The sequence below is a fragment of the Phasianus colchicus genome, chromosome 2 (assembly GCF_987193195.1).
Source record: "Phasianus colchicus chromosome 2, bPhaCol1.hap1.1, whole genome shotgun sequence".
Classification (NCBI taxonomy): domain Eukaryota; kingdom Metazoa; phylum Chordata; class Aves; order Galliformes; family Phasianidae; genus Phasianus; species Phasianus colchicus.
The window spans coordinates 32,546,791-32,573,348 of NC_143437.1; the positions used below are offsets into that span (position 1 = coordinate 32,546,791).

General features: G+C 37.1%; 1 long non-coding RNA gene across 3 annotated transcripts; it reads left to right on the forward strand.

Annotated features, from left to right (window-relative positions):
- Positions 1 to 308: 308 nt before the first annotated feature.
- Positions 309 to 25,313, forward strand: LOC149918946 (uncharacterized). 3 transcript variants are annotated; one of them, XR_016464666.1, is made up of 6 exons: positions 309 to 355; positions 4,997 to 5,041; positions 14,542 to 14,595; positions 15,362 to 15,405; positions 17,275 to 17,388; positions 24,809 to 25,313. It is a non-coding gene; the product is annotated as an uncharacterized LOC149918946 (long non-coding RNA). The 3 variants fall into 3 exon arrangements; XR_016464667.1 differs by lacking the exon at positions 24,809 to 25,313 and adding an exon at positions 19,820 to 21,145; XR_016464668.1 differs by lacking the exon at positions 24,809 to 25,313 and adding an exon at positions 19,823 to 21,145.
- The last annotated feature ends 1,245 nt before the right edge of the window (positions 25,314 to 26,558 follow it).

A 26,558-nucleotide genomic window follows, 5' to 3' on the forward strand; every position in this document is an offset into this window, starting at 1 on the left:
GTTAGTGTGGCTCCCAAAATCTGTAGCCTCACAGGGAAATATTTTACTGCAATTTCTACATAAATTTAAAGGAGGACTTTCCTGAAAATAGAAAAGCTAGGATCAATCCTATGTTCTTAATTGTATGCAACTGTTGACTCACAGCCTGAACCACTGATTGAGCACCTGGGGAAAGGAGCTGGTCAGCCCTGGGAGAACAGGTGAAGGTAATTCAGCTGTGCAACCAGAAGGGGTGGAGCCTGGCTGCGCCTCTCTTAGACCCCATTTAAGGGCTGACTACCAATGGGGAAGGATTTCTGGTTAGTGATCTCTCTTCTGTGGAGTTTCTACTGTGAGCATAGATCCTTAGAGCCTGGTGAGTACTTCTTTCTTTCATAGCCTCGTCTCATAGCTCTGGTCCTTTTGCCACTACATTTCTTGTAATGTCTTCCCATTGTGCTGGTCCCTCTGCAGTTACGCTAGTAATAGAATGTACTACGTAAATTGCTCTAATGTTATAGAGATAATTGGGTGAAATAGTTCTTGGGATGCCTGATAAAGACAGGTCTCCCAGGTATCAGATGTAAAACGTCACATCCCAGTAAAAATGTAGAAGGGTTGATTTCTAATTTTCTTTTGATGTGTAGAAGGTGATGAGAACTAATAATAAATGCCATAACTTCTTGTTCAGAAGCATCAACTGAAATCTAGTAGATATTAAAATCTGTATTGCATAGGATACTGTATGCTGAGACTAAGTGAGAAGCAGTTCTGGAGCTCTTTTTTTTTTCAGATTATTTTCTGATTTGGGAAGAGGAAAGAGACCTTTTCCACTCAATTAACCTTGTTTTAATGGTAAAAGAAAGCAGAACTCATGTTAAGACTCAACGCTTTAAATATATAGTTTCATTGACATTCAATATGCTTCAATAATTGAGGAGAAGAAAATCTGTTCCTCACATCTCCTTTGTAAATGGAGCCCTACATCCTAAATAGAAGGAAAAGAACATATTTTGAAGCTTCTGCTGTATTAACCTGGTAAATTCTTTGCCCTGTTAGTTATCCTATTAGTACCTGATGACCAGCTTTTAAATTGTAGCAGTACCTGATGGTTTTAAAAACTGCCAGGTCTCTCTCTTGGCATTTGAAATTAAGATCACAAACTTAAATTTAAATGTGATATTTGAAAGATGTTATAATCACAATGCTATTGTGATAACTGATATTCTGTTTAGTCTTAATGATCCTATTATGGCAGTGCAACCAAACCCTTTTGTATGTGTCTCGGTATATTCTGCACTAACATTAGTACATCATGATCTGTGAAAAAGACAGCTTTAGACTACAGAACTAAAGAAAATTAAAACTATTTTATTTAGTTTCTTACCTGTTTTTTTTCCTAGAGGAAGTCTTGACTTTAAAATGAGAGCGGACAGCTTTTTTTTGTAGAATTAAAATAACACTTCTGGAGTTGAGAGCACTGCATTTCCACTGACGTATTTCCTGATGAAGCATGAATTCTGCTCATTATAATGTTACATATATTTTCTATTAAGTACAAGCTTTTAATCCAACCAATGCAAATGTTCAATTGTGTATAGTGTGTGTAATCATAATGCACCAGGCTTTATTATCATTTCATATGTGTTTCATGCACCTTCCTCAGTGCTTGTTTCTAAATATCATGGAATAAAACTACAGAATAAAAGTTATTAAAGGGGATAACTTTTGTCTCTAATCTTGCTTCTGATAACTGAATGCAACTTCTGTTGCATTTCTCTGATCAGAAGGGTGACGGTTAATCAGAATCATTGCATTTTTTTAAGGGCAAGAACTGTCAAGAGTTCTTAATGTTTTGAGGAAAAAGTTGCATCTGAAAACAAGTGTCCCCTTTCCCCATCTTCTCTAAATATTAAAAAACAACTGAAATATACTGAGCCTTCAAGTTTTGGTGAGGGAAATATCTTTTCTTAGTTTTTTGCCTTGGGCATTTCTTCTAAAGTTACAGGGCAGTTATTAGTACTTCTTTAACAAATTTAGATAAGAATGAACATTTTAAAAAACATCTTACAGTTTGTTCAGTTGTAGAAAAGAATTCATATTCTTAAACCAAGAAAGTAGCATTAGTCTCACCTCTCTTTATTAGCTTTTCCTAATAGTATTCTTGTATGTGACCTGCAAGGTGGTATAAGTGATTGTAAATCTTCTGTAACTCTTACCAACTGGGATGGGATTCAACTGCAATGAAGGAGAGAGGTTGTAGATTCTTTCTCAGCTGGCAGTACGAATAGAGGAACTGTGACAAGTTGGATTGCAGAAAACTTACATTTCCTCATTCTTATGTCCTTTCCAATAACAATTTCAGTTATACATTCACATATTTTATTCATAAACATTGAGCAGTGTTGCAGGCATTTTACATGTCTGCAATGGAAAAAGAATAAATAAAAATTCTTGTCCTCTTAGGACTTGTGTTGGGGTAAGCTGACATAAATAAATACCTTGAACTTGCTTATTTGTCCTCCCTTGGCGCACAGGAATAGGAAGGCAAGGGCAGATCAATACACTAAGTAGAACAGCTGGGTCAGGCAAGAAATATTGATATTTACTGTTTGTTTAGGTCTGCAACAAATAACCATGCTTTTCCTCAAAGCAGGCAAAGACAGAAGGACTCATGGTGTATGTTGTCTCTGGGGATTTTTGCAGAAATTAGGTGGTTTATGCAGTCTTAAAGGCTAGAATATCCAGAAAATTTTAGCTCATTTTGAGTAATGCTGTCCTCAAGCTGCTCTGGAAACCCTGGGGAATTTACCTGGAGGAAATCTCTTGAGGAAAATCTCTTTCCTGAAAGGGTTTGTAAGAATTATATGGAGAAGTTTCTCACCCTCTTGCTGTGAGTCAAGAGGCATGTGTTACATCAGTGCTGGGCTCCTCCTGCGAAGTCACTTGCAGTGCTCTGCCATTGTCTGTTCCAGGGAAGAGTTGGCTGGTGAAAGCTTGGTGTGCAGCTGGAAATTGTGACAATCTCTGAGGGGGTGAGGGGGAAGGCACACAAGATATCATATTTGGAAAATTGTCCTACTTTTTCCTGTCACAAGAAGGTGGACTCTTGTTCAAGATATTGGGTAACTGAGACAAACAGATCTAGGGAGACAAGGAGGGAGTTTTGGGTTTGTGCACAGGTACCTAAGGTAAAATGTGCATGTCCCTCTCTGGACTTCAGCAGTTAATCATCTAACCTTTGAAAGAACGGTTTCATTGTCTGGAGAAAGGGAGGCAGATAAAGTTAATCTTTTTGGGAATGCAATCATCCTTAAAATATATATTGATGATTCCAATTTTTTACCATATTAACAAAGTTTGTGTGATTAATAAAAATGTATGAAGTGGAGATTAAAAGTGTATGGTATTACATAAAAGTAGCAGCGAGTATCAGCAACAGATATGTTTTATATATCTAGATCTTTGGAAGCTTCTGTAGCCAAACATTCCCAACTTCTAGAGATTAACCCATAATTTCTATGTAAGTTAAAGTAAATCAACCATGATCTAAATCTTGCTCCCATGAAGTCAGTGGGAGTTTTGCCACCAATTTTGAGTGGGAGCAAGTCTGAGCTGTGTAGTTGTTATTTAATGCCTCTGCCTATAGGAAAACTGAACGCATCTATTTTGATTGGAAACAACATTGTATAATAATTCCCCAAAACAGTGAGGTTAGTTGGCAGGTAGGAAATATAATTCTTGGGGGAAAAATTTGCTCCAACTTCTGTCACTTGCGATATATCGCAATGTAAATATTAATTCTACTTAATGTTACGGAAAACTGTCTAAAATAATTTAAGATGTAAGGAATTGCATTTAATGGAAGGGAACTTAAGCATAATATTATGATAAACCAACAGGCTTATGTTTTTATTAAAAAAAAAAATACATGTAAGACTTGCCAGGAAATTGTTCATGTCAGGTTAAGTCACGCCATAGGTAATAACTAAATGAAGACAGTGATGGAAGTACCCAAAACACTGAGGCTTGGAAAGCTTGTCCTCACTGCATGCAGAGAAGCAGGAAGCAGTTTGTGACACTCAATACACGAAGTTTTATTATTTTCACCAGTGTATGACAGTGGTGGAGAAGAATATACTAGTTCAACTGCTCTCAACCTGATTGGTCCAGAAAAACTCTGCTGCTATGTTGGAACAAGTTTTGTGGACTTACTCTGACATCCAGAGCTTTCTTTCTCACTAATACATGTAAAATACAGAAAAATTCACTTTGGAGAAGTTTTCACCTTCGTTAACTCCCTAGAGCAAGCATACAACTTCATGGACAAAATGTGTAGCAGGTATTTGCTATAAAGCAATTGCATTACATCTTTAGTAGGATGTAAATAATTTATTGAAATCAGTGAAAGCTGTGCAATTGTAAAAATATAACACCATGAAGTTATCTGTGTACTCTTCCCCTATGTAAGAGGGAGTGAACTTGTGAGTTGAGCTAAATACTATTTACTGTGACAGAAGAGGAAAATGAAATGTACACAATGATAACAATATATTTATATATGCAATGTAGTTACTTGCCATGAAATGTTAGTCTACTGACCTGGAAAGCTGGGCAGGTGTAGGACTTCTTGGCTCAGATTGAAGCCACTGGTGTGGAGCTCCTTATCCAGCTGGGGAGAGAGAGGATAGGGATGGCAGACCATGCTTTCCCCAGATGACATCTTGTGTCAACAGATAATGAGGAAGGAGGAAACATGTCCCATGATGTCCTCTGCTATCAATCATATAATGTTTCCTCAGTATGAGTATTGTCTTCCTTGTTCACACTTGAGGAAAAACTGACATTGATCAACTGACATTTATTGTGGCTGTAAGAGGAATCCTAGATAAATCTATGCAGGGCAAGTTTTGCAGTTCTGCACTGCTACTGCCATGAAAGCTGTTCAATCAAGGCTATCCTTCCTCAAGGAATAAGACAGTGTCATCTCTAAGGCTTTTCTCTCCTTTCCTTTTAGGCCAGAAAGTCTTGCCTTCAACAGCCAGGAATCTTAGAAGGAAAAGTGAGTGCTCATATATTGCACATATGAATACTTTCATTTGCACGTGAATATCAGTACCCCTGGAGGGGGGGGGGACACCTCCTTGGTACCAGTGGGAAACAAATCTCCCTGCATGAATGATGGCAGAAAGATGATCGAGATAGAGGGGTGATCTTGCCAAACTAAAACACAAGGAAGAACATACAGAAGTTTGTAATCCTTCCCTTACATAGCCCAGCTGTGCAGCATTTTCTGTCATGCTTTTACTTTTTTAAAGGCTTTGTAGGGAATTCCACTTTGTGTTATACTGACTTCTGTAGTCTGACAAATAATTTATAAGAGTATAAAGACAGGCCATATTTTAAGAAAGAGGCAAAGAACCAGAGGAAAGGTTGAGTCTTCAGTCTGACTTCTGCGTTTCATGACATTTGAGAACTTGATTTATCAACCTTAATGTTACATTAACATATGAATACAGTTTCCTAGGATCTTCTTGCTGAATTAAAATAAAAAAAGAAATGCAGAAGGCCTGAGTGTAACAGTGCTTGTTTCTTCTATATTTGCATTGTTTCCATGAAGAAGACCAGATTGTGCTTTGTAGCTTTACTATTAAAGCTCAAAAGGAAGATCCCATGTTCAGTAAATAGATTTTTGCCCTTAGACTCAGAGGAGTGTAACTGTTTTCTCCTTAGCGCATTGTGTTTTTGCAAAGGATGGAGAAAAGAGCAATGTCTGATTGTTATCCATGCTCCAACCTGTAGCCAGGGGAGGCAGATAGTTATTTAATGCATAGGACTCCGGTTCTACTCTGTGGCAGGTTTAAGATACCAACGATGACAGACCTCTTCTTTCTTTCAACTGTGCTGATAACCCTGTGCACGTTAGTAGCTTCTATAAATGCTGCAGTTTCTAAAGTAATTGAAGTTTACGTTTAAAATGTAGATTAATTGTAAGCTCCTGTGATTGTCTTTTTTTTTTTTTACTTCTTCCCTTGGGAATAAAACTAAAGGCACCAAAAACAAACAAAAGCAAAATAAAAAGAAAAGGGAAAAAAAAAATTCATTTTGAAATTCACTAGATTTTCACTTTTTGTTTAAATTTCTCTTTTGTTTCAAGATTCACTGTGACAGTATTTAAAGATTTTAATACTGTAAAGTAAATTAACTATCAAAGTAGCATATTTTCTTAACCCTTATTAAATCATTGCAGTTTATAACTAATTTTCATGACAACTAATCTTCCTTTAGAAGCAATTGAACATTTTATTCCCTGAAATCAATGGGATTCATTGAGTTTAAGCAGCTTGCCGGAGACTTCATGTTCAGTTCAAATTTCATTTTGTAAACCTTAAGCAGAAAAACTTTGCTAACTTTTGTGCTAGTACAATTCACTTATCTCCCAGTTACTTCACATCCATCTCCTGCTAGCTTTGTATCGATTCGCTGCATGTTTGACTCTTTCTCTTTGCTTTCTTATAGACATATTCTCAGAGTTTGAATGTTCTGAAGAAGGAATTTCTGATAAGTACTCAGGTCCCTGAGTAGACTCTTCCAGTTAAGTCTTTCTTTATTACATTTGCTTTCTGAAATTTGGGTTATGAATAGCCTACTTCTTTATAGGGTGAACTTCTTAATAATTGTAAGGGAACTGTTATGTTATGGCCTGAACTGATGATTGAGCTTCTGGTTAAAGGATTTGCTGGCCCAGGAAGCACAGGTGCAAGGTGGAATTGATATGCTCAGATTGAAGCAACTGGTATGGAGCTCCTTATCCTTATATGGAACTGGAAAGGGTAGACCTTGGGCTCATTTAAGGGCTAGCCTCCAAAGGCAGAATGTTTGCTGGATGAAGGCTACTTTCTGAGAAGGCATGGTCTGTAGCTAGAGTGTCTATCGTCAGCAGGCTGAGTTAACTTTTTCTTTTATGTGATCATTGATATTCCTAATGGTGCTTTGCCTGGTATTGTAAAGAACTGATCAGGAGCAGTTTCGTTTCTAAAGATCAACAATAATGAATCAGGGAGAAATGACATTGGAGTTCATACAATCCATTCTTACAACCCAGCAAATATAAAAACAGTGTTTTTATTTCTTTATTTATGTATTTCATCCCCACATTTTTCAAAACAGCTCCTTTGCAGTTTAGGACCATATCATTCATAACAGTTCAAGATGTTGATCGTAAATGAGAGAACTTCAGGTGCTATCACAAAAAAAAAAAAATCCTCCCCTGTAAATCCCCTGAACTCTTCAGCATTAAGCTGAAGCCAGTTATGCAAGACTACTGTCTGAGACAAGCCAAGGTGGCTGTGAAGTACTGCTGCACTTCTGCTGGCTTGGAAATGGCTGTTTTGCTTGTAGTCTGCACCACCACAGGCCAAGGTAAATATGCTACTGTGAGCACAAAAGTCTGATTAGCTTCCTGTGTTATCTGCTACAGCCAAGGTAGCCTATTTGTGTGAGTAGAAGAGGTCTGTTGCTGGCAAGAGATGCTTTAATTGCAGTGATAATGTGTTGATTGCCCTACCAAGGCTGGTGGAGAATAATTTGCTCCTCGAATTCAAATGTAACTATGAGTATGTGTGCATTTTCACTCTCTTCCAATGGGTTTTATGCCAGCGGTATGGTTAGGGGTCTTTAAAATGCTGGAGGACTGCTGTTGTGATTACACATTCTGGAACATTTCTACAGTCACTCTTTCTACTTTGTTTAGTAATTGCTTTTTTAAAACCTCCAGTATACCCCCAAAATATTTCTCACCTCATCTATACTACCTATACAAAGTTTTCCAAAACACTGCACTAATTCCTATGGGATAAGAAACACTTTCCATACCATTTATTGGAGAAGGAGCCAGGCAGCTTCTCACATGAGGTATATTCTCAATGATAGAGATAAGAAGGGACAATGGCTGCACATTCACCTAAACGAAACGAATATCTATGGTCATTGACACATGCTGAGCTATAATCTGGCCATTGTATTCCTCATGAACCTGAAAGTTCTGTTGAATCCAACTTTATATAAGACTGGTAAATTCCCAGAAATATTTCTACAATCTCGCTGTCTGGTTGTTTTAGTACCTTGTACATGAAATGGTAGTGGCAGAAGATACAGTACAATCCTGCAGCACAGTAGAAAGCACAATTAGTGCTAATGAAAATTAACTAAGAATTCAGGGGTATCTTTGTCTACATTTCACCAGCCACAGAGATTTCTCAAGTTCTTTAGAGCAACGCTTTGATTTTGTGTTGCTGAGGTCTTAGCGTGAAGTGCTCTTAACATTTTCCTACTGGGTTAGTAATACTTCTTGGTTATTATTTTTGTCTTGGGGAGATAAATACTTAAATTCCATCATCAATCCCACAGTGTTATTCTCCATTTGATATATCACCCTTACAGCTCTTGAAATACAGCTGCTGCCCCATGCATCACCTCTTTACCTACTGCACTGCACTTTGCTGGGGGGAAGGGAAGGGGGGAATTACAACAGCTGCAGATGAAAAGCACAGGCTGGCTGTCGTTTTGTTTTCACTGAAACCTACTGTAAGGTCTTTGTGGGATGCATGTTGAAGGTTGCAGGAGAAAGGGGTGAGAGGCAGTTCCCACTGTTGCAGTTGCTGTGTCTGAAAATAATTACAGGGTTAAAAGTTATGGCTCCCTAATTTCAATGGAGCAGGGTTGGAAAAAATATACAAGTTGCCTGCTCTACAAGCAAAATGTGGAGTCTGTGTTGTGTTCTTGCCATGTTTCTCTCAAGAATGGTTCCCAAGGATGCAATGCAAGTGTAAAAGACTGACTTCACAATCAGAAAGTCTACACAATTATTTTTAGCCCTATTTGTTGTCTGCTGTAGCAACTTGCTCCTTTCAAATTTAGCTTGCAAATGCTCTGCGTTAACGTATATTTTCACATTTTTTAAGATAGGTTATAAACTTCTGTTTTCCAGAAAGAAAATAAAATCAGGCATTATGAAAATATAAAGGACAGTGCCATTATTGTGGGATTTGTATGAACTTTTGCACCCCATTTTGGGATGCTCAGCACCTCCAAGCAACTCCTTAATATAGCTAGTAGTAAATTGTGGCCTTCCTAGATTTCCTCTACACTTGCATGTAGAAATACTATTAACTTGTGCAGAAAGCAAATATTTATATCCAAATTGGAGAGTTTTAATATTGGTATGCTTTGTTAGAGGTGAATTGAACTACCTGATTTTGATCTGAAAGCAACAGTATTACGTAATGCTTATTAATTTTCAAATTTGTGTTGCAAAGTGACATTCATGGGAGCTATCCTACTCTTTCCTGCTCTGACTCATTCTAAGCTTACTGTGTCTAGAATTAGCTCTAAACATATCCTTGGCACCTACACAAACAAAAGTTGCTGCTGTGGTCCAAATCAGATGAGTCTCTGCTACTGGAAAGAGACAGAACACCTGCTTCCATCGTCCTCTGTGCAAACTGACAGCTTCGCATCACACATTACATAGTTCATTGGGTTGCAGGGTTGGGCTAACAATTAATTCACAGCTTTTTCTTGTGTCTTCATTCACATCGCCAGCAAGAAAACTATGGTCAAATTTAAAGAGTGATAACAATAGCATGGTTATATCTTCAGCTTGTGTGAGTCAGCACAGAACAGCTGATTCTAATGATGCTGTATTAGACTCTTCCTGCTGAGGGTCTGCTTTGATTATTTCAACAACTATCAATTCAGAAGAAACTCTCAGATATATTGCTAAATAATGGCATAGATGCCACAGCAAGAAACACTGTTATGCCACTTATTATTCTATTCAAAAACAATATAGGCCATATGTGAGAAATTAAACCCATCACCCTGGGTAAGAATTCAGGCTGTTAAAATGGTAATAGAAATGAAATGCAATTACCTATTTTCTATGTTACCAAAGTAATTCCATAGAAAATATTAAAGGAAATTGGAAAGGAGATTATCTTGTAAAGTGTTTTTGTAATATAATTATAGTTTTAATTATTTGAAGAAAAATCTGTATAATTCTGCAGAAAAGCAGCTGAAAGTAATACAAACTGCAGTTGTTTGTCAGATTAAGCTTAGCTGCAACTGACTGTGACCATCATTGTAGTGATGACAACCACATGCTCACTTCTGCAAATTTTCCTGTAGTGATAGTCTGGGAGTTGGAGTGTGGGGCTGGGAGGCTGATGTTTACATCTCAGTAGCTGTGTAAAAGGTGGGGAGCCAGTGGGGAAGTTTTTTTAGGCACTTTTTCTTTCAATATCCTCATTTGGTCAGTCTAACTCTATTAGAAGTATTACAGCCCGTAAACTGACAAACATTCACTGAGGATTTAGCAGCCCCCAGATTAGAGCCTTCATTTTCCTATGTGTATTTTCCAGCTGTGTAGATAAAGCCCACAGCCTTTTGGTCCGGTTTCAGAGTACTACAAATAGTGGAGTAAATGAGAGTTACGTTTTCATACTGCAGCTTCAGGGAGCTATAGCTGGCAGGTGAATGCTGCAACCAAAGGTCATGAGGAACAGAACCTCAGTGTCTCTGTTAAGCATCAAGATATTGCATAAGGGTAAAGAGTGGCTCGATATTGGGTGCAGAAGGGATTAAGGAAATATTTTAGATTCATCCCTAGGGTCATGTATAAATACTCTGTAAGCAGAAGAAAAAACACATTTATTCTACAGAAAAATTAGTATCCCTCAGAACAGAAATCTTTACAAGTGAATGCTGGTGTCAAGTGTTTGTATTATGAAAGAAGCAAATTTTCTCCAGGTCAAGTTCACAAAAAAGGGAAAAAAAGATCCAAGTCATTCAAAAAGAAATGAGTCAAAAGAGGCAGTAGCATGCTGGTTCTCTCAAAAATGGATTTCTCTTTTTCTAGCAAAACTCAATGTTGTCTTGTAAAGCCACACCTGAAAACTGATTATATTTTATGCATTAGGAAAAATATTAAGAAAAAAAATGAATGCTTCACTAAGACTGGGATGAAACAGCCTGCTTTGGTTTTACGGCTATGCATTCACAGTCTTTTTAATCCACGATGTGACTTTCTGCTTCCTTCCCTGATGCTGAATGGGAACAAAATGGAAGTGGTGCAGAGACCTTTACTCAGCACCATGAGTTGCATGTGGCCTGCTTGGAGGACAGGCTGTACTGCTGGCTTTCTACTGATAGGAAGTGGTTTTGGGGGCATTTCCTAAAAGGAAGGGTGTAGAGAAGCACAGAGAGAGGCCAAATAGCTTTTGTTCCTGAACCTGATTTGCATTTGAACCGTGGAGCACTACAGCATCTGATCTCTAAGTAAGCCCATGATGAGTGCTTGAGAAGACTCTTTCTGACAGTTGAGCTAAACTGTTTACAGCTTTTTTGTTAATTTCTCTACTCCACTGAAGGCTGAAGCATGGAAATACTGTGATTATTAATAGTCTTCTCATCACCATCAAGAGATCTTGTGGTACTTAGTATAAATGGATGGTGTTCGGAGAACCAAATTCCTCATCAAAATGAGCAGTGAATTACAGGGAGAGTCTATACTGTGAAAAGAAGCCTGATGTACTGTTGATCTAGCAAGAATGGGCTAGCCCTGGTTCCAGGAGCAGTCTAGTCATGGCACAGTGCCCCAGCTAACAAGCCTTGCAGACTAACTATGTTAATAAGTCTGAGTATAACTGGAAAAGCTGATTTCAGGTTCGCGGCTAGTATCTTTGAGCTCTGCCACACGTTGCTGTGTAGATGTATTGTTTGCCTGGGGCTAGCCTGGGGCAACACACGTGAGGCTGCACTGTGCTAGGAAAACATTCCATCTCTCTTTGCATAAGTTGCTGAACTTTCCTGTACCCCATTAGCTTTATGGATGAGATGGAGACTTGGGGAAGAGTCTAGTTTTACTGTCTCCAGGTTCTTTTTCTAAGTGCAGTTTGTATTTATCTGCTACCTGGTCGTTTGGGAACTTGGAGTATAAGAGTCGTTTAGGGCTGAGTTTGGGTGGCTAGTCAGGATAAGGAAGCTTGCACTCTTTTAATACAGCTATAAAGAAATAATTACACAGGGCTAGATCATGCCCTTGAGGGCATATACTTGTATTCAGAAGAGTTTTGCTGGCATGATTTGTATGTACTCTAATGTTTGGCATGCACAGTGATGTGGAAAGTGCTACAAAGGCTGCAGCATAATGCCTCTGGCTACAGCCTTCCTCCTTCGGCCACCCTCAGTTCCTAGCAGAGCAATTAGGGAATAGTGCTTGCATTCTCTCAAGCACCTCAGCTATGAATCCATCTGATCTGTACAACCTCAGAAAGCTCCCTATTTCCTCCCCTTCTACTGTGATCATGTAGGCAAGCTAGAGCAGAACTAGTCCTGTGTGATCAGCCTAACAGTAGTGCTGTGCTGAGGAGGTCCAGAGGACAGAACGAAGTATATCAATCTCCTTTCCAAAGGGAACAGCAACCTAAGGATATTACTGCTGTACATCATAATAAGTCAATAAATTTGGTTTCTTTTAAATTTGGCTAATCCCTTGTAGCGATGAGGAGTTCTAAAATGTTAAACAGGAAGAAAATAGAACAAACCAAAAACCCAACTCAAGTACTGCAACCAAGTAAACCTGAGCCAAATCCTTACACCTGTATTGATGTGGTCCTCCCAGTATAGTAGAAGAGTTTCTAGCTTGGCTATTCAAAAATATATATATATGTTTGTTTTGCACTTCAAGAAGTAATAGCTGTAATGTTCTTTGAAGAGTTCAAGAAGGTTTTAAGCACAGCTAAGCAATGTGCTCTATGTAAAGCTAGACTCAGAAGTACTGCAGACTGATTCTATCTTCTTAATATAAAGCTAGTATGGCTTCAACTTTCCAGCTCCTAGTGAAAGAACAATGCTGAAAGACAGTTATTTAATGGACAAAGAGTTATGGGAGAAGGAGTCAGAGAACAGCTTTAGCTATCATAAAGGAACTGAAATGGAGTAATGTATTAATTAGAAGTTAAAGCAAGTCTGAGATCTAGTTTATACTTCATTATCACATTTTTTACACAAGATCTTCATTGCTTTCATTTGGGTCTGTTCCTATGGCTTAGGAAGGTCCTTGGAGTTAACCACATTTAAATTGGATTTTAAAACCTTTTTTATTTCACAGACCCTCCAGGATGACACATCTTAGGTGATAGTATGCATTGAACATGCTCTTCGTAGTTAGATCTGTGTTATTTGGTTTTGATCATGTTTTATGTGAGGTTTTCCTGTATTTCTTAAATGCCTATCCCACAGTTACTATTGTTGAGGTGTTACATGGTTTCTCTTTAAGGACATTTTCAAGTAGAGCTTTCATGCGTCTTTATATTTTTATTTTTAAGACATAATTACACTGTGACAGCTGCCAAGACATTGCAGTATGTGTCATGCAAGCAGAATTCTATGAATTTGGAACAATCATCTTTACATCTTACACCTGCAAAAGATAAACCATGCTAGTGAAGTGCTATAATGGTCTGCTTTGATAGAACAATGAAAGCAATAAAGTACTTCAGCTTTCTATATCCTTTGCCATTCTCCTTGTGGCTGATCTCAGCTCTGTCTTCCAATGTTCATGCAAATTGACCAAAAGATCACAGGTACCTGAGAATACAAGAAAGAGAACATAGCAGTGCAACAATCTGTAACAATTGGTGACATGTACTAGTGCGTCCATTTTCTTTGTTAACAGTTCAAGTCGTCCTTTCACTAGCACACTTCACTTCTAGAGGAGATAGATATCTTCCAGTCTATAAACTGATTTTATTCTTGGCCATTTTAGTATTCTTGGGTATTCCAACAATCTAAGACCTTTAATAATGCACAACTTCATCAGTCTATATTTTTATTCATCCCGCTGTTACTCTTTAATTCACAAAAACATGCATATCTGTGAGTTTACAAGAGTACTTCAAGAAGTGAATGCCTTACACAGTGAAGAAATTGCTAAGTCTAATTCCTTAAATTGCAACAAATGAAAGGCATATGGACAGCAAAGAGGGAAAATGAAAACTGATGAAGATGAATGGAAGAGACCTCAATCAAAGATATTAGCAATGTCTTGGGTGAATAATAGATTTTTGAAGGCAAAGATCATGGAAAATGCAGCAGAAATAGCAGGCAGGCAAGATCAAATATGTGATATTGGTAGTGGGACAAGACAACATTAGTTCCTATGAAATTCTGTCTTGTAATCAAAGAAAAATCTTCTGTTAAAGTGCCATGTATAGTTTTAGTTGCTTAAATATTCTGATAACCCTGAAGGGTTAGGCTAACACTGAGATTCCTATCAGTTAATGATTTACAGTACATAGGGGGAAAAATAAAACAAATCAAAACAACAATAGAGTAGGATGAGTTAAATCAGCAAGTAAGATTTGACATCTGCAGTCTAGCCGGACCTTCCACTCTATCACTTGTCCATCAAACAAAACTGTACAGACAGTTTAAGGAGAACAAAGGCTTCAGGGATATTTATTAAAGCTAAAACTCTGCTTTGTGATTTGTATTCAACAGGAATGAGTAGTCAGAGTTGAAATTAGAAGATTTTTTAATTCACATTTGGAGGTGGTAAGTGAAATAATCCAAAGTGAGTAATCTGACAGTCTTTTTCCTGCTGCCCATGAATTGCCACAAAAATAAGAATTCTCAAAAGCACTTGCAATTTGAAACTACTTGTAGATTTAAAGTTTCAACAAATTATTCTTCTCACCATGTCCACAAAAATATAGTGGTAATACAGACTGCCATCTGTAAAGAGAACTTAATAGAAATGTATTGGATGATTTTATCTATCTGTTTATTTATTTACTTACACCAGTTTGCTTTTCATAGGGTGTGTTTATAGCTTGATTACTTGCATTGAAAAATACCAAATTCACTCCATTTAACCTGAAATGAGTTCAGATATTGCTTTGATGATGTGGTTGTCATGGTGCCAATGCTCAAAAAAGTCAATAGCCCAAATGTCTACAGAATGGACTAGGCATGATTGCTAAGCTTCACTACATTGCCCGTGGCAGTGAGGTTAGCTAGGCTAAGGATAGTTCAGACAAACAGAGTATATACCCTGTGCTCCAGTTCACATAGTCACACTGGGCTGGACTGAAGCTCAAGCAAAAAAGAAGAAATGCCCCATATTGCACTGTCCCAGAAGTAGATCTGTGTTAAAGTATCAGATCAGCTGGAGACGAGCCTAATCAAAACTTTAGTGTATGCTTGGCTCTTAATCACACTGAAACTATTACAAAAAATTATAGGCTTCCTTAGGGGGAAAAAAAAAAAAGAGGAACAGTTAATATTTTTGTAGTTAACATTGCTGCTTACTCTTACACAGACTGGCAAAAGTAGAGTAGCACTGCATCCAGAAGCATCCCTGAGGTAAGTGCTCTGAAGAACCATCTACTTGAACACACTTTCTATACCTCTTGTCTAACTACTTCATATACTCATTTCTAGTCATCAAAGCCACATTAGTTAATAAATTAAAACATTGGCAATATAAAAGACTTATCAACCTTGCACAGGCAGTTATTAGCATATTTACCCTAGCTTAATTTTTTTAATTGATTTATTTCCAAGTCAAAAACAATTTCAGCAAATAAATCAGCATTCCATCTCAACAAAATGTCTTTATTTCCTTCTTAGCCAAAAATCAAGTTTATAATGTTCTGAGTAATACATTAACTATCTATATCCATCCATCCATTCAACCAGAACTCAGTTATCTCTAGGCTGAGCAATGTTTTAGGTTTAATTTTCCCCATTTACGTTTCTGAAAAGGTAAGAAAAAGATCTTTACAAAACACTGTGAGTCAAAGGGCTCTATTTTTATTCAGCATTGGGAAGGGAATTCTCATTCCCATAAGTAGGGAAATTTGTATATTTTAATTTACCACTTAGATCTGGGTCCCTTAAGCTCTTCTTGCATTTACTCCAACATCTATTTCAGTATTAATCACACTACTTGCTTTTTGCCTGCTAGGCCTCCTACCACTTTGATTTTACAGCATTTCCTATTTTTTAAATTAGCATTAAGAATTTTTACTGCCCCATAGTGCATTCAAGGCTTTGGGTTTCATTTCACTAATGGCCCTTCTTTAAAAGGGCAATATTACTCAACTTTTAGCTTTCTCTATTGTAGAAGGATATGGTACTCTATTTTTCACCCATGTAAAAGAAATTATGAAGTTTTGTTGTTGTTGGTTTGTTGTTTTTGTTTGTTTGTTTGAACAAATATAACCTAGCTGGGCTTTTGGTCAGCCATTACTTCAGAGACTGCACTTCATCACTGTAAAGAAAATTCAGTAACTTGTGAGAGGGGTTTGGGGCAAAACAGGTGCAAGCTGTATATCCCTGCAAGATGGAGAAGTTGCTTTAGCTGCAGCTATGGCTGATCCCTGGATCACTCCAACATTTTCCACAGAAAAACAGATTTCACATTAGAAACACATTCAACTTGTTCATGTTCAGAGTGGGATCTTTCCTAGTGTTCCCAGAGGCTTTTTTCACGATTGAATTTAAGTGCATGCTGGCTGTTTTGGGGCTTAAATTCAGAAAGAAGCAGAATTTAAAAATTATTTTTATTTTTCAATTTGTACACAAGTACGCTTGAAGTTAGGACAGGGCTTTCTATTATCCATCAGAGCACAGACAGGTGGAGAAATCCTATTTCATCCATGGCAATGAAAGCATGCTACAGTGCAGATAAGCACGTATTACAGCTCATATTTTCTGTCTTTTTCCTATCTTTTTCTACCTGGGAGTCTAACTCTTCATACTTCATGTGTTTTTTACTATCCTTTGGAATAAAAAGTGTGGAGTGTCTGCTGCTGAAGGAGCTTTAAAGTGGTTTTCATCCAGACCATGTGAAGGATAGCCACGTGTGTCTAAAGTGCCTGTGTCTGCAGCTTGGGCAAGAGGCTGAACTCTGAGCACTTAGATGGGCAGCACAAGTAAAGACAGAAAGGCCAGAAAGCCTGACCAAAGGTCACATAGGGAGTTGCAGTTAGAGGAGGAGCAGAGCTGAGATCTTCCAGGATATCCATACGCAGCTACTTTCTGGGCCATCCTTCCTTACTGCAACAGGAAGTGTGCCAAGGTCTGAGACTCAGGGAAAGAGAGAAAGCAGAATTCAGTACATTCAGAGGCTTAAAATATATGTGTATGTATGCACAGCTATTTCTTTCAAGAATTAAAGTGGTAAGTGCATATACATTTCTATGTTCTACTAAGAACTTTTCCTTGCAGGAGAAAGCACGTAAATCTGAATCTCCAGATTTTTGTTTGCTGAAGCTAAATGAAAGAAAGCTAAAATGGAAGCATGCTGCAACATCAAAGGATTTACATCTCAGGAATACGTTAGTAAGTGAATACAGTTTTCATGTGATTGCAGTTACGATAAAGAATAATGCAGTGTGATACCATTCTAGCTTGTTTCTACAATAGATTATTGTAGCAGGTTTTCAATCTTTCCTCTGTTTCCATATTTTTTTTTTTAATCTTAGGTAACATTGTAGGTAGAGCTGGTAATATGCAATGTATATTGACATTTAGCAATATAACTTTGGAAAGCTTTATTTTTCACCTTTAAAGAATGCTAAATCTGGTCATTTATAGAAATTTAAGAAAATGTACTTCTTGTAGGTTGTATGAGTAGTGCTTCTGAGATGCTTGTAAATTATACTGACATTTTCCCCTAGCTCCACTAAAATTCTTTACTGTCTTCTCTGTGCTGTTCTGCAGATTGTATTCTTTATCAAATTTTAAAGGAATAAATTTATATATTTAACACTAGTTTTTATTGTTGTTTATTTTACTGCTGCTCTATATTGAATCTTACTGTACTTTTCCTAATATTGCTGAAACTCATTAAAACAATCTCATTCAATTACTTTTCTTATTTAACCAAATACCATTGTTATTAGAGGTCTGACAGTGAGAAGTCAGCCTCCTACCCACATAGTAATTCACATATTCCTTTCTGCTCTCTGAAGGAATCCATCTAGTGCAGATGGAACAGAGAAATTTTAGAATTTCAGAACTTTAAAAAAATATATATCATTAAAACTTGTAAAAGTAAAGAAAACAAAAAGGAACCATGATAAAATTTCATGTCCTCATAAGCCTGATACTTACAGTTTAACATCTTTAGCTCTGGAGGTAATGTGAAAAATCAGAAGATTTCCAAAGCAAAAGGGAAGTGCCTACATACGTTCACCTTAAAAAAAAAAAAAAGTACACGTGATGTTACCAAATATAATTAAATGAACTCCCCATAGCAAGACTGCTGCTGCTTCACTGCAATAATACCCCATAAAATTTGAAGAACTACTGACTTGTATGGGACAGTTAAAGCACAATGAGTAGGAAAATATTTCATATTTCAAGAGAGGTATTAATCCCAAACAATTTGAAACTAAATTCATAATCACAGGTAGGAGCAATTTGTGATTCACCAACTTACCCCTTCATTCACTTAAGTTCCTTTGAATATTAAAGCTATGACTGAATATGTGATATAAAAATGGCAAAATATTTCTTTATAAAAACCTGCAAATTCCTAGTTTGCACCAATCTGTGTGTATAAAGCTAGAAGGTCTTGCGTACAAATGCAGGTGAGCAGTTCTGCAAAACAAGCACCAGCATCCATCATCTGCCATTCATATCAGCAAGTATTTCCAGTACTTCTCAGTCCAGCCTGAGAAGCCTTTGAAATTTAGTCTGCCACACTGCTAAAAAGTAATAAGGGTGACGTAATTTTCTAGGAAAATGCAAAGTTGAGCAGTGCTTCATCTTTTTCCAAGAAACGAGAAAAAGACTTTCAGGGCTTTAAAATGTGTATTATGCATGTCAGGGAAACTGGACTGTTGAATATTTTATCCAGTAGAGGTTGTGACTCTTTTAGTCATAAAGAAATAACTGTGTGAGTTTGTGTATATTTATAAGCAGAATCTCTTAGAAACTAGCTTTATTAGCTTTTTCATTCTATTCAGATGCCTCTTCTGCTTTCTTTATCTTTCTTGTTGATAGCTTTACATCCATGCTGTCCTTCATCAGGTCTCTCTGCTTGCCCAAGAACAATTTATTGACAAAAACTTACTTTTATCCTTCACACCTCTGTCTTTGTCCAAGGGCAAACTGCCATTAGCCAAGAGGGGAAAGCACAAAATGCAGCCCAGTGCATCATACCAGATTGTTGCTTTAAAAATGCTTCCCATTAGTAAACCCCATTTTGCTTTTTAAAAATTCAAATAAATAATGTATATTTGTGAAAGATGACATATATATTAACTAGGTGTGTAATTATTTATAATATTTATCTGTTTTATCTTTCTTTGTTTAACATCAATATTGTTTCTTCTCTCTGCTGCCCCGTGCATCGAAGAGGGCCTTTGATTTATGACATTTGTAAATCTCTCCACCAGTACAGAAGCCACAAATATTTCAGAAATGAGCTCAGTCTCTCTGCTATGTCTATGGGGAGAAAGGAATAGGTGGTAAGAGGAAGAGCAGCTTTAATCATAGCTCTCCATTTTGCTTGATAAAGCATCACAGGATATGAGGCTAACAAATGATGGCCCTTTTGTTGTATAGTAAGCATACCAGGTTGTGCTAGCAAGATTCATCTGTTGCCCATTTGTCATCCTTTCACCACAGTGTGGGGGCTCTGAATTGTTACACATCTTTAAAGCAAATTTTAGGCATCAAGCTGGGCACATGCACAATGAGAGATCCAAAAACCAGGTTCATTCCCCTTTCAAGCACTTCTGCTCCCCCTTTCTTCCTCTTTCAGCAGAAGTCCTGTGCGAGCAAACAAAGAAATCCCCACTGCTGCTGTCCCAGAAAACTGCTCGTAGACATGGAGCAGCATTTGCAATGCATCTGGCTATGGAAGCTGCATCTCTTCAGATCTCCTGACCATCCTGCTATGATCACCCAGCATGTCTGGGGAGCTGGTTCTGAGTACCTGTATTCTGACAGCTAATTCTCACCAATTGCATTATGTCTCACTGCTAATCTACTGCTTGATCTACTTACTTGTCCATTTGCTGACTCGTCTCTCTTCCCATTGATACCTGACATACTAAATTATTACTTAGCTAACTCTTTCGCTGATACCCTTATCTTATAAGATACCTACTTATCTTCTGAACCAGTTTATTGGTGCTTGCGTTTATCTTCCTCTAGGTAGCTGACTTAGATGGTAAATTAATTGATTACCTTCCTTTTAAACAGATGTTGCTTCCTCTGCTCTCTCAGTTGATAATTTCATTTTGTGCACTTCTTTCTTCTGTCAGCTGCTGAACTACACTTTTAACAACCTGATTCCCACCCTGCATACTCACTACCAAATACATTTGTTTTACTGTCATCACCCTTTATCTTTTTATCACTTTTTCTCCCTTCTGTTTGTTTCTTCCTTTCCCATACTTTCTTTCATGGCATTGGTCACTCATACTCTCTTCATTTTCTTTGTTTGACTACCTGTATGGCAATCACACCCTTGAATCTACCATTTTGCTCACAAGATCAAAATAGATTTTTATTTGGTTTTATCACCCCCACTGTTAGTCACCACCATATAGAAACACAAGGAAATTATGTAAATCTTGTAATTATGCTTGTATTTTACATAGGACAGAATTTTGGTGGTATGAGCAGCAATAACTACATAATTATTAAACCTGAATTATGCCTAGCAGGAGAGCTAGAGTATAGTAAATCAATAAAAGTATATTTATCCTTAATAAATATACATAGAAAACAAAACCTAAGAAAATTACTACAGCTGATGAACAGATTATTGTAAACACATGAAAATACCCTTTTACACCTGGGCTGAAAGCAAGAAGCTTTTGCTCTTGGACCTCAAATCTAAACAACTTTTTGTCCCACTCTGTTTTTCTTTTTTTCTTTTCAATTTTCTTTTGTTGTTGATTGTAAATAGCAAAATAATCAAGTTTCTCCCTCCCTTCCCAGCCTCTGTATAACTTCTTAAATGCTTGTATGTTTTGAAAGTTAACCAAGGGTGTAAGAAAGTTGGCAAAGTTACCACTTTGTAAATATTCTAAAAGTGATAGAAAACTTTCAATATATGAAACCTGAGAGTCTGGCAGATTCTGACAAATACAGTATTCTTTGTGAGATTGGATTTGTTTGTTTGTTTATCTTAAAAAGAAGAGAATTACCAAAACCATAAGAAATTTTTACTTTGGAATTACTATTTTTTTAAACTTTTTTTTTACTGTAATGTAGTAAAATATTATGAAAGGCAAAAAATGCATTTAAAATGTTAAGCAGAATAAACTAATTTTAATTAAATTTTCAACTGTAGAGATTTTAATAACAATAGGCAAATAGGATTTCCTCTTGTTTAGGGACAAGCCATTTCAGTAGTCTTTTTATAACATATTATTTTCATTGATCTAATGTTCCCTATGCTTTTACAGATCTTTTTTTTTTGTCTCTCCTTATTCCAATGCACTTTTTTTTAAATCCAAAATAAAAACTATTTATTGCATAAGCAATTCTACTTTTTTAATTTTTTAGTATTCAATGCAGATCTGAAATTGGTAATTTTCTTTACTTTCTGAAATCTTAATATAGAATAAAAATAGATGAACGTAGGTCTTGAGCAATGTTTATGTGCTTTTTGGTTTTATAATGAACAAAAAATGTGATAGAACTGCTAAACCTCTTGCTGCATTTTAGCATGCTGTCTCTTCTTACTCTCAATTGGTATTCTTTACTTTTGACAACCCATATTTACTACCATAATCATTTTGCTCGATGTCACAGACATTTTGAGATTGGATCCAATTTTTGCTTTCTAATTATTTTCAAGACCGATAAAAGCATCCAGTAACTGAGAAAAGCTGAAGTTCCAGGGAAGCAATATTTTCCTACAGAATCCATATTTCTTTGACAGAACACTGATAATACTTCGTTGATAATACTTAAGCAAAGAATCAGCATTTCTAAATGTCTAGTACTGTCATTCGCTTATTGTGACTTTGTTGCATCCTTTAAGGAATCTCCTCCTTAAGTAACTAAGAAAATTCAGAAACATACAAAGAAAGTCTTTTCTTATTTTTCTCTCAATTTCAGATTCCCTACTGATGGCCTTGGCAAACAAAAAAGAATGTCTGCCTTGGTGTTGATTTTTTATGTGAGAGTAAATTGAAGAAAATCTTATGTAGTGTGAAGACATCCAGCAGAGCAACCATTAATGCAGATAAGAGAAACTATTATTGCGCTAGCGTAAATCAAAGAAATGTGTGATTCAAATATAGATAACAGCATCTGAGTGGTAACTAATGAGATAAAATTCATTCTGACAACAGATATATTGCAAGTTGGTCCAAGATGCCTGACTCCAGGATACTAAATTCTGATTCATTTATACTAGACTCTCATCAACCAACTCAATATCAAAAAAGATCTTCCTGTTTCGTTCTCAGGTGGAGAGTCTGAAAACTTCTGCTGTAATCACAGTACACATAAATAACAAGTCAGTATTAAACACCTTCCCTACAAGGACAGGCTGAGAAAGTTGAGGCTGGCACAGGCTGCCCAGAGAAGCTGTGGATGCCCAGTCCCATGGATACGTTAGATGAGGCCCTGGGCAGTCTGGGCTGGTAGGCGGAAGCCCTGCCTGTAGCAGGGAGGTTGGACCTTCAGGTCTCTGCCAACGCAAGCCAATCTATGATTCCTTGAAAATGCAAACAAGTGAGTGAATCCTACCAAGTGCACGCTGGTCATTACAGAGTGTGTTGCAGAGTCTTTGGTTCTTGGAGCCTGCTTTGTGATCCTCTTGCTGTTAGAATTCATTTCTGCTCCTAACTACTTGGAATCATACAGCATTCAGTCACTGAGTTTCAAGTTGCTGTGCAGTAATACCTTCTGGTGTCTGTAACAGAAGTACAACTTTTTGTTCTATTTTGCCAGAGGTAAGGAGCTAGTCCTGCAAGTTGCCAATAATTTTTCCATTTCTTTTTTTTCCAATGGGACCATAGAAAACTAAGGAAAATATTTACATACATGGACACTCCTTCTTGGAGTATTTATTATGGTTATTTCTAGATATGTTTGTTGCTGCAAATAAAATAGGACTGATCTCAGGCTCATGGGGCAAATAGCCTGGCACTACTCCACCTACAGAATCTAAACTAAACTACTTCTTTTTCTAAAATACTCAAAAAGACTGCATCAGACAGCCCATCAGGTACTGTCCTGTTAACTTGTAACTACCTGAACTACCTGAGTTTCTGGCTGCCGCCTGAAAAAAAGCAGAGGCCGGGTTGCAGGGAGCATGTGAACAATTAAGCAATATAGACAATAATATTTCAGTTTGCAGCCCATGTCTTGGGTTACCACAGTAAGGTTGTTATCTTGGAGTCCGTGGAGGTTAGATATGCCTAGAATCTCTTATCTTGTGGTCATTTAGAGATAGAAGAGAAAGACTTGCTATAGTCTGACCTGTGCCTTCAAAGCAGGAACGAAATCTGTCCTTTCATCATAAACCTGTGCCTGAAATGCTACAACAAGCAAATATTAGTTACTTGAGTACAGAATTTAGGCTATGATCACCTCTGAGTTCATTAAAAATTGTCGGTGTTCATTAGACTGAAAATCAGCAGAACTAGCTATCTAGATGTACAGATGAAAAAATCAAAATCTGAGGGAAAGAAAATAGTACTCTTCTGCCTTAATCCTGTGGGCTATACTCTTATCAAGAATTCTGCTCACATCATGTTCAGCTGCTCATTTGTTTCTGTGCTATACAACAATCACTTGTTTGAGGCTACACAGTCCTACTGCTGATTTCAAGCCATTTCAGCTGCCTCTCCTTACTCGCATGGTGACTTACTGCTGATTGTGCTTCTAGGTAAGGGAACTCCAGTCCTCGTGTGCTTGTAGAGTGGGTCTGATAAGATCTTGATCCCATTTTTCTCAGCGTGTGTTTTAATTCTTTAGTGCATCTTGGAATGTTGTTTGCCAGAGAGGTGAGTAAAAACTGCTTGGAGGACTGCACAGAGTTTCAGCATTTCTCCCAGGCCAGAATGGCATGGACAGTTCCCAGCTGCCTTTTCATAAGCTGTAATTTACAGTACTTGAAGATCTTCTGAAATACTGTAGAAAAGCATGACATTACTGTTAGCTTTATCTCTGTGAGGAAATGTGCACCATCAAATTGTGATAACATGATTGTAACTGCTCTATATTTTAAACACTGGCTCCAGTCAACATACACCTCCTCTGAATACCTGTTTCCTTCTATCTACAGATTTTGTATGCTTGTAAGTAGCTGTGTAACAAAACAGATACCTTATTCTACAAGTACTGTAAATTCTCCCCATTAGAGTAAAAAGAACAAAATATTTCTTTTGTTGCTGTCTTTGTATTTTCCTAGTAATGTTGTTATAATTTGAACATTTTCCTTTCTTATCATTACTGGACTATTCGTATGCCCATTGTATAAACATGAGCATTTTATTTTGTGGTTTATAAATCTTCATTTTTTTTCTGAACTCTTTTCTGCTTTACAATCCTATACTCAGTGTTGTAGCTATTTGAAAGATATATTTTCTTATTCAAAATCTTTGGGATATGATTTTCAAAAACATCAATTTACTTAAGTCTGCAGTCTCTGACATTTACAGAATAGAAGGTGCTGGACACCAGTAAATATTCCTGCCTTTGGACTCTCTTAGAGCTCTGGCACCACTGCAGAAAAGGCCTTTTTTTTTTCTTTTTTCTATTTCTTTTTTTTTTTTTTCAGACTACTTCACCTGAAACAGAAGAGATGACCCAATAATAAAATAATCAAATCCCATGCTCCTATTCACTGTGTCCTCAGCGATAAAGACTGAATGTTTTCAAAGTCCATTGTGTTGGCTGCTTGCAATACTGATCTCTAAGATTTTCTTCAGGAACAAGATAATGTTATTTCAGCTCATGTGCCATTCAGGCAAATGTCAGCTGCAACCTTACTACACCACCTAGGCACGCAGCCAATTAGAGATGATACAATTAGGTTTCATCCTAATTTGTGAGGGTGTTCCATGTTTACTCATACCAGAAAATAACATGTCTACCTGCACTTATTGTAGAGGGGCATTCAACATTGAAAGCTCATTCTCCTGCTATGTCCTACACCAACAAACTACTACCCCTAGCGCATCTTTCACAAATGTTATATCCAAGGTTACATCTCCAGCATCATTTTTACTAAGCTTCCCTGTACAACAGAAGCAGCCTGGTAACTCCAAAATTGTACATCTACAGTAGATAATAGGATAAAGCATATGCTAACGCTATGAGATAAACATGAATGCTCAGGACAGGAAGAATGAAGCAAGTATGGGCATTGCTATGAGGATACACGTAACACATAGAGGCCATTGGAGTACAAGTTCCTGTATGTTTTGTAATTTGGAAAACCTGAAATAGACCATAAATGGCAGTTTATTGAATGATTGATAACTTTGCAGTTAATCCCATGATCCAGAATAATTTTAGAAACCAGCTCAACAAGGTAGAGGTGGGAGGCAGAGGGCAATATTGCGTTAGTTTCTAATAACATAAGAAGTCATTCAGTAGAACAAGGAGAAACAATAAAGACATTGACCACAGATTGCAGGTTCAAAGACTAAGGCTATATAGAAGGAGAAACATTTTGATAAAATGAAGGGCAGCTTTAGACCAGATCACCAGAAAAGTCATAGGCTCTCCTTTACCAGGAGTTCTCATACTCAGCTAGGCAAAGCCTACGTGACCTGGTCTTTTGCTGGCTTAGAAGTCTTGCTTTAGAAGTCAAGTAGCTGTCTTTTTATTTTGAAATGGATATGCAAAAGACACCATAAGTCTATCTCATGTAAAATATTATAAAGTATTAATTTGCTGTTAATTTGTGTTTCATCTTCATGGATAGCTAATGGAAAACATATGTAAGATTAAATAACCCCTAAACTTTTGACTCTGGAGGGAATCCTCTCACTGAAAAAATGTCTAACTGGAATATACAAAACATTTTATTGCAAATGTAGTTGGAAGTACAGCTCTTATTGCTCCATGTTTCCAGCTTACTGAAAATATTCCATAGCATATGGCTCATCTTTTCTTTCTCTGTGTCTGTAATTTATTGAAGAATCTGAGGCATTCAGAAAAGAGATAGAAAGCATCATGTCACCTTTCCTTCTGAACAGCTTTGAATTACTTTCCTGTAATCATTACTGCAGATTAATGCCATCAAAGAGCAGTTCTGCAGCAGATAAAATGAACAGCTTCTGATAAATTTATCATTATAGCAAATCACACCGAGCAGGATTTCTCCCCTCAGCTTGCAGAATGTACGAATGAGTTTTTTTTTCCTTTAAATTTTAAAGGACTCCCTAGCTGGCAAGGGCAACCTGAATGTCAGTATGAAAGTCCTGAAAGCATGTTATGCCAGCCATGTGGGAGAAAAAATAACAAAGTACATTTGCCTCAAATTTGGACATCTGTACTGTATCACTGTGGTGAAATAAAAC